The sequence below is a fragment of the Oncorhynchus kisutch genome, linkage group LG13 (assembly GCF_002021735.2).
Source record: "Oncorhynchus kisutch isolate 150728-3 linkage group LG13, Okis_V2, whole genome shotgun sequence".
Taxonomy (NCBI): domain Eukaryota; kingdom Metazoa; phylum Chordata; class Actinopteri; order Salmoniformes; family Salmonidae; genus Oncorhynchus; species Oncorhynchus kisutch.
In genome coordinates, this window is record NC_034186.2 from 42,904,944 (window position 1) to 42,921,494 (window position 16,551).

Here is a 16,551-nt window from a genome sequence, read left to right on the forward strand (position 1 = left end):
TGGGCCTGTAGCTTTCAGATGGAACTCCTGTAATCACAACTGTAATCACAGATGGATGATATTAACCCCGTTTTTAAGGGCTAATGGAGCAATCTCAATGGCCCTCTGCTGTCTCTGGTTATTGCAGTAATGGTAATGGGCTAGCACAACTGTTTCACGGGCCTCTCATCTGTTCTCCATTATAAGATATCCTTCTCATGTTTTCAGTCGGCGCATCTAACACAGGTACAGTACATTGCTGACGTTACTAATGTCTGTTTATGACTTACTGATCTGGTTTGTTCGGGACTTCGTTAACCATGCGAGGGATATGAGTTGGCAAACCCTGGAGAAAGTGGTAAAGGAAAAGACCAAAGATACCCCTCCTCTTCTTGGCCAATTACCAGATGAAGTAGCGTCGCCACTCTTTAGCAACAGGAGTCTGAAGTTCCATGGGGAACTCTTAATAGAAAAACAGACTGATTAGTTATCCTCTGCTCCTGGACTCATCTTCTCCCTCTGGTCCTCTATTGATCCTCATCTTTGTTTTCTTTTGGTTCAAGTGTCTCTCCTACATTCCCGTCTTGCAAACAGCGGGCCCATGTGAGATGCCGCCACAAAGCACTGCTTGACCTTTCCACAATCAAACGGCCAATAGCTGAGGGCCTATCAAGCCCCCAGTGTGAGTTACTTCGACAGCTCTGCTTTGCCAAGAGATTGCACCCCAGGCGTCGCTTAACAAGATAATGCACGGCCGCTATCATAGCTCACTCAGAGCCAAATCGTGACTCGCAATCTTAAGCTGCGAAACACCCCGCCCCAGAGTTCTCCTCGACGACGTGTTGTACTTAGTCATGAAGAATTCTGGCCAGCCGTACATGGAGCAGGAGACAAAGTACTGCAGTTTCGGTTCCTGTTGTACAGTATAGTTTTTACCCATTTCTGGCCTCCAAAATCACATCATAGAACTCCAACAACGTCGGTGAGTCATTATTATAGAAGAGACATGTCTGCCGTGATCTGTAGAATGTATATTGTTTCAAATTGTATTCAGACTAATTTTCTGTGATCGAGGTCACGGCACCAACGTAACCATCCCATTATTGAACAACATTGGCTGGGTCTTCAGGTCTGAGGTAAGGTTACGCTTCAACATATGTGAGCCTTCCTTAGTGATCTACCTCACATCTATGACGATACCTTATCATGTTTTCTCATTCAAAGTATATTTTGTCTATGTGCTAATGAGAAACATGACATGGCAATAATGATACTAAGAAAAGCGTCAACTGCTTACATCAAATGCAAGACTGTACGATATTGCATGGTGCCTACGCAAGATCTGTTGAAACCATGTTTAACACTACTGTAGAAAAAGATTGATGACAAGTGTGTTTTCCTTTGAACTTTCCTCCCCTAGCCTTGCTAAAAACAAGCCCTGGGGTGGCAGGTAGCCTAATGGTTAGCGCGTTGGGCCAGCAACCGAAAGGTTGCTGTATAAAATCCCTAAGCTGACAAGGTAAGAATCTGTTGTTCTGCCCCTGAACAAGGCACTGTTCACCGGTAGGCCGTCATTGTAAATAAGAATTTGTTCGTAACTGGCTTGCCTAGTTAAATAAAGGTTAAAATAAAACACAACCCTCGCTTCACAGGCCAGTTCTCTCCCACCTTTCTTTAACTTCAGGACACGTACTCCAGCGGTAAGTAGTTACAATACATTCTGTTTGCAATGTTAATTTCCTTCATTTAACACATATTTTAGCATAATTAACAGGAACGAGACAATCTGCTGCTAATTGATTCTGCATTCGGCCAGATGATTCTCATTCACTGGAGCCTTTTTCCACTCTCTCAAATACAAGAGGGTGAAGGACTGGCTTTCTTTATTAATGAGCACCATCTGTGTTGAGGCTGAGAGAGGAAGAATGAGGGAAGAGAGAGAGAGAGGAGGGAAGGAGAGAGAAGGGAAGGAGGAACAATGTTGTGTAGGTAAAGCCAAAGAGGTGCAAAGGTCTGTTGCAAAGATAAAGATTTAAGACTATCATAAAATGACAGGATGTAAGAAAGTTTCAGAATAGAACTCTATTGAAGTCCGTGTATCCGGATTATAAAGCCAACAGCAAGTTACTACTTCCCCTAAGCTTGGAGAGAAACTTTGAACTCTGAACATTCACCCATCCTAATTGTCTCTTTTTCATAGATTCCCCCATTTATTTAAGTGTCTTTCATGCAAACTGAACCAGTTCATAAGTGCAAGCAGATGTCTCCTCTCTGTTCGGAGAAGGAGGGTGCTTCAGGCACAGAAACTCCATCCTTGGCATTGAGCGCAAACCGTGCAAAACAGGTTCTCCTTTTTATGTTATTTTATGTAGGCAACAGGACAGGCGTTTGAGACCAGCGCCAGATATAACGTACTCAACACGTGACAGACACCTCAAAATGATGATAAGCTACTCAATGTACAGTGCCTCAGGTTTTTTTCCCCCCACCCACTGTGCAAACGGTTGTTTTCTGAACAGTCCTTATGACACATTAATCATCTGCATTATTCACACTGTGAGTCAATGTTTCAGGAGAATAGTCATTTTATCATTGTTAATGAAACAAGCACAGCTCATTACTCTGTGCGAGGTAAATCTATGTCACGCTGCGCCTCAGGTTAGAGAGAATTATAATCGATGAGTCAGGGCGCAGGGGGTTAATATACAATGAATGCAGGTTAGATCTAATTTATTTATCCATTTGTTCATGTGCTGCCCTCCATCTTAAACCCTTAAATGAGATGCATGCACTCAGGCACATTCGATACCTCCCTATTTACCATTCACCCCCTCCAAGTGTGCACACTTCCACATGTAGCAGAATAATAATGTTAATGTTGTGATCCATAGCCTCAACCAGACCTGTTGATCTGTCCATAGCCTCAACCAGACCTGTTGATCTGTCCATAGCCTCAACCAGACCTGTTTATCTGTCCATAGCCTCAACCAAACCTGTTGCTCTGTCCATAGCCTCAACTAGATCTGTTGATCTGTCCATAGCCTCAACCAAACCTGTTGATCTGTCCATAGCCTCAACCAAACCTGTTGATCTGTCCATAGCCTCAACCAGACCTGTTGATCTGTCCATAGCCTTAACCAGTCCTGTAGATCTGTCGATAGCCTAAACCAAACCTGTTGATTTGTCCATAGCCTCAACCAGACCTGTTGATCTGTCCATAGCCTCAATCAAACCTGTTGATCTGTCCATGGCCTCAAGCAAACCTGTTGATCTGTCCATAGCCTCAAGCAAACCTGTTGATCTGGCCATAGCCCCAAACAAACCTGCTTCGTATTGATATACAGTAATAAACATTGAATTTGTAGATTCAATTAAGCCAAGCACATTTTCAGAGTAAAGGAATGTGATTTTGCCAGAACCTGAAATACAGGTTTTGATTGAATAGCTTCCTCAAGTTTATCGCCCTGTCCTTGTTTGCTGGGTTCTGAGAGGTAATTTACATGAATTAGCGTAATAAGATAAAGATTTTATCTTCTTCTTTGTGCTACTTTGTGCATGCTAGAAGACATGCAGGGTCTTGATGCGCCGTGTGAGACGTGGAGTGCAACAGTTTGTGTAGAAAATGAACAGCGGTGGTCTGTTTTCATACAAGGATCAGATTAGATTTAACAAGAGCTAACTGTGAAATGGATAAAACAGGCTTGGACAAACTATAGTCAGGATCAACAGTCACCATCAAATTGAAAAGGAGTGGAGACCTCATTGAAGATGGTAAAAGACGAGCAAGCCGTCTCATTTACATTTAAATAGACGCACACAGTTGAGACGCAGGGAGGGTAAAATAAATATTTGCATTTGTGGTCGATTTGATTAAAATACTTTGGTGCAGCAGAAGAGGGTCCACAGTTGTTTTTTTTGCGCTCTGACAACAGCATCTGAACTGCAAATCACGACTTGAAAGCTAAATTGAGTTTTTTTTTTTGTCTTTCGAAAGCATGTTCAGTCGTTAGATAGAAACGCACTGTATCAGACAACTACATGTAGATTAATGTGAATTAATTTAATGTCAAGCCTCATCTAACCTGTCAAGTATGTCAGCAACACCTAGCTAACTTCGGCTTAGCATTAGCATATTTCAGTACAAAACAGTGTGGTAGTGGTAGGACCCCTGACAGCATACAAACACCCAAATCACATCGCTAAATATAGTTTTCAATTCGTTTTGGTTATTAAACAAAATTGTTTAACACTATTGTTTGAGTAATTGTGATTCATTGAGTGAACTATCAACTGCTGCAACCTATCTTGTTACTTATTTAGTTCATTTCTATCATTCTACTTTTAATATGCCAATTAACAGATGCTTTTATCTAAAGCAATTTACAGTCATGCATGCATACATTTGATGTATAGGTGGCTCCAGCGGGAATCAAACCCACAACTCGTGGCATTGAAAGTGCCTTGCTCTACCGACTGAGCCACACAGGACCATTTCGTGTTTATAGTGCCATATTCACAGGACTAAAGTCCAGCTTATGAAAGGTAAAAATGGTGACCTTCCATTACTGATGTCTCTTCTGGCAAACAGCAAACGACTCTCAATAGTCCAAGTCAAAGCAGTCATTGGTCACACAAAAGGTCCTCTAGAATATTCAAAATAACAGACCCTCTCAATAATCCAGTTCACTCTTCCATTCCATTTTCCATTACAACTGTTCTTTCATGATGTTGAAAAAGGCCAAGTTGCCCCCCCCCCCCCGCTGTCAGACGCGCAAAGTCACAGGGACGTACGATGATATCATTTCCTGCCACAAAGCCAACCTCCAGAATGACGGGTGGCCCACCATTACAAGAATGATGACTTTGGGTGACTTACACTCTGGTTGCAGTAATTGCCCAAGGTCATGGATAATGACATGTTTATATGTGATATTCATGAATCAATTTGGTGAATGGATTCTGTTTTATTGAAATCGGAAATATCCTGTAGATAATGAGGGGGGTGTGATCTAATGTTATGGCTCATTGCTTTTTATTGATATACTCTAACTAAGTAATTATGTCCAATCTTGGTTCAGGCTATTTGCCCTTTCATGAATAAGGAAAATAATGGGGGAATATGACATTTCTGTAAGATTGACCAGTAAGCAGTGTTCATTCTGAAGTTCATATAATGTTACATATAAAAGGGACATATAAACATTTTATATAAAGAAATGCTGCTTTTGGGACGGGCAGCAGGAATTATTCACTGGAGAAGCTATGGGGTAGCTTGGTCATTGCATAGGGGTGCTTGCAATCTTTGGAACATATGCACGTGAACACACATGGACACGTGCACACACGCGGTCACGCCCGTGAGGTGAGAGAGAATGACGTTGAACTCGACCACCAAATATTGTCAAATCTACACGTACTAAATGTGTCATTGAAAATCATGCAAGGATTTGCAAGACACCAAGCAATACACATGTTAACTCCCAAACAACAGCCCTACATTAGTCCAATGACAATAGCCAAATTAGCTTGTGTAGAGTATTTTACAACTAGAAGCCTAATGTTATAGCTATAGGAAACAAAGCGGTTATCGGCAAATCTTTAGCTAGTAGCTAATGTTAGCTAGCTGTCGATTTGCTTGCTATCGATTTGCTTGCTAAGTTTGAACGTTTACAAGAAAAATAGGCACTTGACTTCAATACATCCTCAAAAACATGAATAATCTTACTGCAGAAGATCCCCCTTTCAAATGATTTCAGGTGAAAATTCCATATGAGGGGATACATTCCATAGCCTACTAGCAATTATTGTAGAAGGTCTGGCTTGCTAGCTACTAGCTAATATTTAAAACAAGTCAAGTGCAGCAATTTTGAAACGATAGGGCTCGAGTGTACACATTGCCTGTAAAAACAGATCAGGGATTAGATACTGTACCCACACATCCTGATTTAAACCTATTTTGCTAGCGATTTAAAATATCTGACTCTGAATCAGGGGATAGCTACAGACAACTTTTACATAGTCCAAAAATATGTCAGTCAGCACAACATTTCAACCACTCAAATTCAAGAGATTCTGGCTGAGCCAATGAGGAGGCACAGTGTTATGTAAACTGGACCGGCTCCCTGAGGAGTCGGAGCTCAAATCAAATCAAAGTTTATTGGTCGCGTACACAGTTTGAGGTGTTATAGCGAAATACTTGTGTTACTAGCTCCTAACAATGCAGTAAAATGTCAAATAATAAAAAATGTTATAAAAATACGTTCAAGATAAAAAAAATCAAGAACAGCGGGAGAAGTCTGTTTAACAACTCATACAGCACTGTAGCAGTAATAAATTCAATCTATGTGTATGTACATCGGGATAATTTACATAAGATCAGATAAGAATGATATGTACAGCAGTAGTTATTTTATAGTAAGCCACATTATACAGTGCATTGAGAAAGTATTCAGACCTCTTCCCTTTTTCCACATTGTGTTATGTTACAGGCTTATTCTAAAATGGATTAAATAAAAAATGTCCTCATCAATCTACACACAATACCCCATAATGACAAAGTCAAAACAGGGTTTGTAGAATTTTTGCAAATTCTGGAAAAAAAATCCAAAATACAGAAATACCTTATTTACATAAGTATTCAGACCCTTTTCTATGAGACTCAAAGTTGAGCTCAGGTGCATCCTGTTTCCATTGATCATCATTGAGATGTTTCTACAACTTGATTGGAGTCCACCTGTGGTAAATTCAATTGATTGGACATGATTTGGAAAGGCACACACCTTTCTATATAAGGTCCCACAGTTGACCGTGCATGTCAGAGCAGAAACCAAGCCATGAGGTAGAAGGAATTGTCCGTAAGAGCTCCGAGACAGCATTGTGTCGAGGTACAGATCTGGGGAAGGGTACTAAAATATTTCTGCAGCATTGAAGGTCCCTAAGAACACAGTGGCCTCCATCATTCTTAAATGGAAGAAGTTTGGAACCACCAAGACTCTTCCTCGAACTGGCCGCGTGGCCAAACTGAGCAGTCGGGGGAGAAGGGCCTTGGTCAGGGAAGTGACCAAGAACCCAATGGTCACTCTGACAGAGCTCCAGAGGTCGTCTGTGGAGATGGGAGAACCTTACAGGAGGACAACCGTCTCTGCAGCACTCCACCAATCAGGCCTTTATGGTAAAGTGGCATGACGGAAGCAACTCCTCAGTAAAAGGCACAGCCTGCTTAGAGTTTTCCAAAAGGCACCTAAATACTCTCAGACCATGAAAAACAAGATTCTCTGGTCTGATGAAACCAAGATTGAACTCTTTGGCCTGAAAGCCAAGCGTCATGTCTGTAGGAAACCTGGCGCCATCCCTATGGTGAATCATGGTGGTGGCAGCATCATGCTGTGGGGATGTTTTTCAGCGGTAGGGACTGGGAGACTAGTCAGGATCGAGGGAAAGATGAACGGAGCAAAGTACAGAGAGATCCTTGATGAAAAACTGCTCCAGAGAACTCAGGACCTCAGACTGGGGCGAAGGTTCACCTTCTAACAGGACAATGACACTAAGCACACAGCCAAGACAACGCAGGAGTGGCTTCGGGACACGTCTCTGAATGTCCTTGAGTGGCCCAACCAGAGCCCGGATTTGAACCTGATCGAACATCTCTGGAGAGACCTTAAATAGCTGTGCAGCGACACTCCCCATTCAATCTAACAACACTTGAGAGGATCTGCAGAGAAGAATGGGAGAAACTCCCCAAATACAGGTGTGCCATGCTTGTAGCGTCATACCCAAGAAGACTCAAGGCTGTAATTGCTGCCAAAGGTTCTTCAAAAAGTACTGAGTAAAGGGTCTGAAAACTTATGTAAATATGTTAGTTCAGTTTATGTTTAATGCATATGAAAAAAAATCTAAAAAACAGTTTTTGCTTTGTCATTATGAGGTATTGAGTGTAGATTAAATACATTTCATCAATTTTAGAATAAGGCTGTAATGTAACAAAATGTGGAAAAAGTGAAGGAGTCTGAATACTTTCCTAATATACTGGACAAAACACACATCACGACAAGAGAGACACCGCAACAGTACATAAAGAGAGACCTAAGACAACAACATAGCATGGCAGCAACACATGACAACACAGCATGGTAGCAACACAACATGACAACAACACAGTAGCAACACAACATGGCAGCAGCCCAACATGGTACAAACATTATTGGGCACAGACAACAGCACAAAGGGCAAGAAGGTAGAGACAACAATACATCACGCAGAGTAGAAGTAGGGAGAAGCGTATTTTGTAATAGTGAATAAAAACAGTGTTGACAGTGCTGAATAAAAACATTAGTCATGAACTTACTCATAAAACAGCAATCTCTCTATGGTCATGGGTTTAAAAGTTATTAAATCTCACGTAGGCTAGTATCAAACTTCACTGTGGCCGGGGTCATGGAAGCTATAGGCATAGTGATTTGAGCTATGCGATTGTCTTTTCAAACAAATGAAATAGTTCCAAATGGTAGCACTTTGCCTACCCGGTGCGCAGGGCTTCTGAACCAAGTGCAACTACCGCCAAGACCGCAACACAAATACATTTCTAAAAAGGAGCGCAAGCCTTTATGATGGCCTACAGAAATCTTTGGTGATCGACTAGGAATGCCTTGAAGATCGACCAGTCGATTGCGATCGACCGGTTGGTGACCACTGATATAGACTCAAATCGTTAAAAACAAGTCTATTGACATATTAAAACATTATTCATGTATTTCTTGGGGGTGCTAATGGGGGTGCTACAGTATGCCTATTCATGACACCACTTCAGCACCGCCTAGCACAGCCATCACTGTTTTGGGAAGAGATAGTCTCCTACACTACTATAGCAATGAATAACGAGTTGGTATTTACAGGCAGTAAGGTTCAATAAACTGGGCCTCTTTCTTACATTTAGTAGTAAGTAATGCAGTTTAATCAGCAGTAGTACACCTCTGAATTAATTCACTGTGTTAAGTGTATCTTTGCATAGATTATGCATCGAACATGAAGTCCAGCTCTTTGTCAAACACCGACCAGGTCAATCAACACTGACATTATGGTACTGAACTGATAGACTTCAGTTTGAAGCACATGTTTCCAGCTGTTAGTCTTATTTTCTCTCTGGGGACAAATTCGGATGCAGGTCAATGAGTTTAATAAGGAAAAGGTCAGATCAACATTGCTTTGTTCTGCCTCTAAATCCTATATTGTCCTCCTGGACTGTTCCTGCAGTAGCTCACATTATGACTGTTGACTTTGGGGTTTGGTGGATTCATACGCAGAAAGAGCCTCGTGGGTCATTGACTGGTCATGAGGGTGGTAGCGACTTAGCCACACCTGGGTTCATATACTATTTGAAATCTTTCTTAATACTTTGAGTAATTCCTCTACTCAGCCTACAGTGCCAGATTTGCAGAGTTTGCACTATTCAACTATCCTATTGTTACCATTGTGCCAGGCAAGCTCAATCAAGCCCAAATAAAGTAATTCATAATACTAGTTAAACCCAGGTCTGGACCTCTATGGACAGGAAGTCTCCCCGAGGGGTTTGTTGCTCCTTTCCTACCCGTTAAATCATTTTGCCCTTCAAATGAAATCATAGAGACGTGCAGTAAAGTGAAAAATGAAGAGACCCATGAACCCTCTGCCCTCGTTGCTCGGTGCACACTAACGTAGTTTGTCACAGGCTGCTTCAACGCAGCTCGGCGGCGTCTTTGTAAGGCAATGTTTGGGTTTGAGGAAGAAGACAGACTCTGTCAGCCAATGAAGTTAGAGCGCTAATGGACATGTGGTGTATGTTGGGATGCTATAAACTATGGCTAATTGCTAATGCGTAACGTTGATATGTTAATGTCCACTATGCAATCTCCGGCCATCTGATTCTCCTCAGCGAATTTACAGTGCGGATGGGTCTTCGAGCTCCTTGCCGCGTTGGAAGGGATTGCGCAAATCATCCACAACAGCTGGCAAAGATGGAGATGGTCCATTAGCAAGGCCCACATACGATCTCTGCCGTTAAAATCCACTTACCGAAATTACAGTCACTTTAGGGTTTTTTCCAGGTTGTTGTTGTGCTGAGTGAAAACGCTCAACTGAGATTTTGATCCCTCACAAACCCAGATAAACAGCGAGGGGGGGGGGGTATTTGAAGGAATATATTCACTGCCTCGGTCAGCACGCTATCAGATACACAATGACCCATTCCCCCCACCCGCTGTACACACTTTTTCCTCCAGCAACAAACGCCACAATGAGGAGGAAATGGAATTAATAATTCGTAGGCGACTGGAGAGAGACTGGCTTTTTCGGAATCAAGTGTTTTGTCATTTGTCTCCTGTAATCCAGATGACCCGGTAATTGAGTGTTTGAAGTGGTGGCAAAAAAACGTTGCAACCAAAGGGAGAGTGGCCTGAGGGTGTTGTTTGGGAATGCCATGTTCTTGACATGATGATGGTGTCAACCCCCCCCCCCCCCCTTTTCTTCTTCGACACACTAAAAGGAGCCCGATTGAATCTCCAGTCACCTCTGGAGTGCAAAGGGGAACCTGCGTGATCCATTAGTATTCAGAGGAAGTAAGGAAGTTACCAGACAAAGATCTCCTGCCACACACACAGACAGGCACACACATGAACACACACAGAGACCTACAGTACCAGTCAAAAGTTTGGACATGCCTACTCATTCAAGGGTTTTTAGTTTGTTTTTACTATGTTCCACATTGTAGAATAACAGTGAAGACATCAAAACTATGAAATAACACATATGGAATCATGTAGTAACCAAAAAAGTGTTAAACAAATCAAAATATGTGTTATATTTTAGATTCTTCAAAGTAGCCACACTTTGCCTTGATGACAGCTTTGTACACTCTTGGCATTCTCTCAACCAGTTTCACCTGGAATGCTTTTCCAACAGTCCTGAAGGAGTTCCCACATATGCTGAGCACTTACTGGCTGCTTTTCCTTCACTCTGCACTCCAACTTATCCCAAACCATCTCAACTGGGTTGAGGTCGGGTGATTGTGGAGGCCAGGTCATCTGATGCACTACTCCGTGACTCTCCTTCTTGGTCAAATAGCCCTTACACAGCCTGGAGGTGTGTTGGGTCATTGTCCTGTTGAAAAACAAATGATCGCTCCAGAATGCTGTGGTAGCCATGCTCGCTTAGTTTGCCTTAAATTCTACATAAATCACTGACAGTATCACAACCAAAGTACCCCCACACCATCACACCTCCTCCTCCATGCTTCACGGTGAGAACTACACATCTACCCTGTGTCTCACAAATACACGGCAGTTGGAACCAAAAATCTGTCCTTTGGTCAGGACTCATCAGACCAAAGGACAGATTTCCACCGGTCTAATGTCCATTGCTCATGTTTCTTGGCCCAAGCAAGTCTCTTGTTATTATTGGTGTCTTTTAGTAGTGGTGTCTTTGCAGAAATTAGAGCATGAAGGCCTGATTGACTGTCTCCTCTGAACAGTTGATGTTGAGATGTGTCTGTTACTTGAACTCTGTGAAGCATTTATTTGGGCTGCAATTTCTGAGGCTGGTAACTCTAATTAACTTGTCCTCTGCAGCAGAGGTAACTCTGGGTCTTCCTTTCTTGTGGCGGTCCTCATGAGAGTCAGTTTCATCATAGCGCTTGAATGTTTTTGCAACTGCACTTGAATAAACTTTTTAAGTTCTTGAAATTTTCTGGATTGACTGACCTTCATGTCTTAAAGTAATGATGGACTCTCATTTCTCTTTGCTTATTTGAACTGTTCTTAACATAATATGGACTTGGTCTTTTACCAAATAAGGCTATCTTCTGTATACCACCCCTACCTTGACACATCACAACTGATTGGATCAAACACATTAAGAAGGAAAGAAATTCCACAAATGAACTTTTAACAAGGCACACCTGTTAATTGAAATCCATTACAGGAGACCACCTCATGACTACCCCCCCCCCCCCCCCCCCGCACTTTGTTCACTGAAGACAACAATAACAACAGAAAAAAAAACATTGGAGTAATTTAAGCCCATCAAGTTGGCCAACTGATGAAAGCTTGAGATAAAATCCTCTCCAATTTTCCTCACTCGGCAGCTCAGGCTGATAAAGCCATTGAACAGACAGTGAACTGACAGTGAACAGACGTGGTTATGGGCAGATAGCTGACCTTTGTGAAAGGCAAACAATAGCACAGACTGAGATTGGAATAAGTGGCCAGGTCTGCTTGGGAGGTAGAGAGACTTTGACTAGGAGTCTCCATTAAATTAATTTAATAGGAGGTGTAGGATGAAAGGATTGATGTATCAGACGACCAGGGATTGCCATGATACATGGAGTAAACTCTTAAGAGACAATGCAAAGTAATAGTCCAATGCCCTCTTATGTTTAATTGTATAACCTTATTTATATTGGATAGTAATTTAATGACGCTCTTTCTCCCTAGAATTGAGTGCTGAATTTAGCCCGTATTGAACTTATTTCAGTGCCGATCATCTTTGGCGTTAGTCCATTTGAAAGTTTCCTCTGATCAGGGATAACCCGAGATGATTCTTACAGTACTTGGATCTCAGATCCTTTGAGTCATTCCCACTGGGATTGTCCTTGGTCAACAGGTTCTAGATCAGATCTCAGACATCAACTGACTGTCCTCTTCCACCTTTAATGTAACTTTAGGAAGTGGGGCACATTGGCTGTATTCAGAATGGGGGTACGATAAGATATACGACCAGTCTTTTGCCTAGTGCGGTCCAAGTATTCCCAGCCCCTGCCCATGTCAGGTGGAGACCCTGCGCCGGGTAGTAATGACTCACAGATGTGCGAGGCGATTGCCCAACCAAAGGCAAGATACGACTATAAAGGCGAGACAATTAATCTTAAGACCTGTCTTCCCTCATTACCATTCCAGTTCTACAGGGACAGATGAAAAGACCAATTACACTTTGAAGTTGTGATTGAACACTGACGGGAGTTTGGGGGATGCTTTTTTTTCTCTCCGTTCTTTATTTCTTGTCTTCCAGTGAAAAGTAAATAGTCGTAATTTAACATTAGGGCTGTGAAGCATGTGCATGTGCTCCGAGGGGTCGGCATTTGATGTCTTTAACCCAGTTTAGCCTATTCACCCACGTTTCCTATATATGTTGGAGTTTTTTTAATGCTGGACATTTGAATGCTTCAATGACGTTGCTCCATGTTCGGACAATGTAATTGTCTAATTTACAGTAGTGAATAGCAGTGAAATAGCTCAAGCCTTTATATAACACCCTTCAAATAATAACCTATACTTCTTGAAACTCCCAACGTTTGTCTGATATTTTTGACCATTTATTCAAGAGAACTCCAGTTATCACATAGGGTGCAGTTTTTATTCTAAAATTCTATTGAAAATGTTTTTTTAGTTCAGGACTAAGCTTAATCTGGGTTCAGAAAACTGGCCTTCTGTGTCCTCAGTTATTGTTGAGCCTGTAGACCAGTATTCCACTGGTCTACAGAAGGCCCTCCCTGTAGATGTCTGTCAGGCTGTCTTTACCATCAATGCGAGTCAGCTGTCAATTGCCAAGTGTTGATGCATCGATCAGTTTGTTCTCTACCTTTAGACTGATCTGAGATCAGGCTTCTGAGAGGGACGTTGATATTCTTAGCCGGCCTATTGATCCGTGGGAGTCCAGAATGGAGCAAAGTTCAAACCTCAAGGACAGAGAAAGTGAGTACAGTATCTCTTAATGCAGATGGTTATTGGCAGCTCAGCCCTGCTATCTGCAGACAAGCCGTGGCATTCGCACACACGCATGCACGCACACACTCAATTAAATGTTCAGCTACAAAATATAGAATATTGGGCAACCTCTCACAGACAACCAATCAACAGACACCAACCCATATACCAACCACGCGTCAAGGACAAAACTCCACCGAAAGTCTTCCTTAATTCAATGTGCTCCGGAGCACGAGAAGTCCCATAATACTGAAAGCACATAGCAACGGTTGCAATTCCGCCAGAAACGGAAGAAAATGCCACCGATCGATGGATAGATAGAAAGATAGATAGATCAAAAAGTCTTGGGGATGCCTTGTCTAACCCACTTCTAAGGCGGCGTGCCTCTGAAGACAAGGTCGTTTAACCTTGACGTTTAACACTAAATATCCAATTTGTGTCCGCCGGGGAGCACATCAGCGGGGTGTCATAATCCCTTGTAGCGGGGAGATAAATGGAGTGCCAGGGTGGCAATAAGGTTCAGGGGTGGAGGATTGAAATGAAATTCAAATGGCTGTTTTGCTTTGGAGATCTACCTCAGCTGCCACCTTTCAAACAGCCCAGGCGTGATGATTGAAGTCAACAAGGCGTCATGGGGTTTGGGGATTTCAACCCCCTACCCTCTCACCCCTTAAAAAAAGACACGGTGTCAATCACCCCTTAATTGTATCTGTTTGGAAGGGTGGAAGGAGTTTGGATGAGGTGAGTAGAATTCTTATTCTGGATGTAAGGTAGGTAGGTAGGTAGGTAGGTAGGTAGGGCCTGGATGATGCCTCTCCTACACTGGGTCATGTACACAGTTCTGACACCTGACTCCAGGCTCCGTGTTTCGGGTCTCATTAGCTGCCCCTGACATGCCTGCTCCCAGGGAACATGTCACATTACCACTGTGGAGACACCCACCACCACCCTAGCTGCACAAATGATAGATGGGAAACTGGGAAGCCTGACTCCCCAAATGCCACACTGTAGTGCTCTCCTCACTTGACATTGTTTTGCCTTGCCATTTCGCTCGTTTTGTTAAATATCGACACACCTCATGGCCCACCTGAAAGTGGATTTGCACTCCTGTTGTTTATATTGCTATATGTTTTAAGGATTTCCCAATCTGTGGAAATTGACAGAGCATATAAGATTTGTTTACTCTCGAATTTTAGGCCTACCCGGCATGAATAGGCATACCGGGAAAGGTCAAAGTTGTGCAAGTCCTGTCATGATTCGATATTCCTGAATCAATATAATCACTGTGTTACACAAAACCAGAGAGAGAGCTTGATAATGCTGCCTCTAGGAAACTAAGAGAAACTAACGGACAGAGTGAAAGGCCTTGAGAAGAAAAAGTATCAGAAGGTGGAAGGAAGAGGTGTGGTTCCAGGGTAGAGAACATGCAGCCTTGAATAAGGAGGGAAATACTAACAGACAGACATGTTGGTTGGATGCCAATTTGAGCGGGTTTTAGACTATAGCAAAATTGGCATATGGTGGATTTGTGGTTATGACTCAAGGGAGGGCATGAGTGAGTCTTCTGTTCTCACCCTTGTTCATTCTGATGGCCTCTTAGATTATTATTTTGGCCCATATATTGTAAAGCAATAGACAGGTGTAAAATGACAGGATTTGATGGAGCTTCGATACAGACAAGGGCCAAGTTGTTCGACCTAACAGGGACATGGTGTAAACAGCTCAGTGTGTCACATTTTACACACACACACAAACACACGTGCACACATACACACACACTCAGAGCTGGACCTCTAGGAGTGAAGATGTGAAGATGTGAGCACACGCTGAACCACTAAGATGTGAGCACACGCATGGTCAGAAACCAGAGCTGCTTTTGTGGCTGTGTGTTGCCCATGTCATCATCCTCTACCAGCTTAGTGGTTCAGGTAGAGAGAGGGAGAGGCAGAGCAGGGGGGGGGGTAGTGTAGATCCTCCGAACCAAACCCAGCATGAATCTTTCAGAGGCCTAAGTGGCACGAGGCAAGTGTCAGAGAAATATGACCAAAGCAGGATGCAAATGTCAATGTGAAAATGAATATTTAAGAATGGATTAATATTTATTCAGGCACATTTGTTGTTGAGGGTTTTTCTCACTCTTTTTGGGGGGCATTCCAGTGCTTGGTCAGATGAGGGCGGAAGCCAGGATTGTAGGTCAGGATCTACAATTCTCCACATTTTACCACTGAGGAGAAAGGGCTCTGCAGCCATGATACCCTCCTTCGTTACAGGTCTTGGGTCAGTGTCATTTCAATTTAGTTAATTCAGGAAATTAATTTCAGTCAATTTATGAACAAAACATTGCTAAGGGTTTTTTGAACAATTCCGTAATTGAACTGAGAAATTCACAGATCATCTTCATGTATTTTATGTCCACAGAATGCAAAAGAAAAGCTCACATCAGCTCACATTTGCATTTTTATTTTGGGAGGAAACAATAATAATATTGAAGCCAATCAGAGGTTGCAGAGAGTGTATGTAATATACCCAGCAAACCGGGAACATTCCCAGAACATTTCCTAAGATTCCCATCAAGTTCTAGCTAGTGTTTTATCTAACATTAGGATGATAAAACCCTATCTATTAGGATCTAACATTAGGAACATTAGGTAATGTAATAACACAATCTACAAATAATGTTTTTGCAACAAAATATGAAAGCAATGGAAATGGTTCTGAGAAAACATTACAGAACGTTCTGCTAATGTTGATGGAGATGTTATTAAAAACACCAATATCAACAAGCAGGGAATATTCCCACAATGCTCTCATGAAGTTAGTGTGACCTTATGACATGATTTTT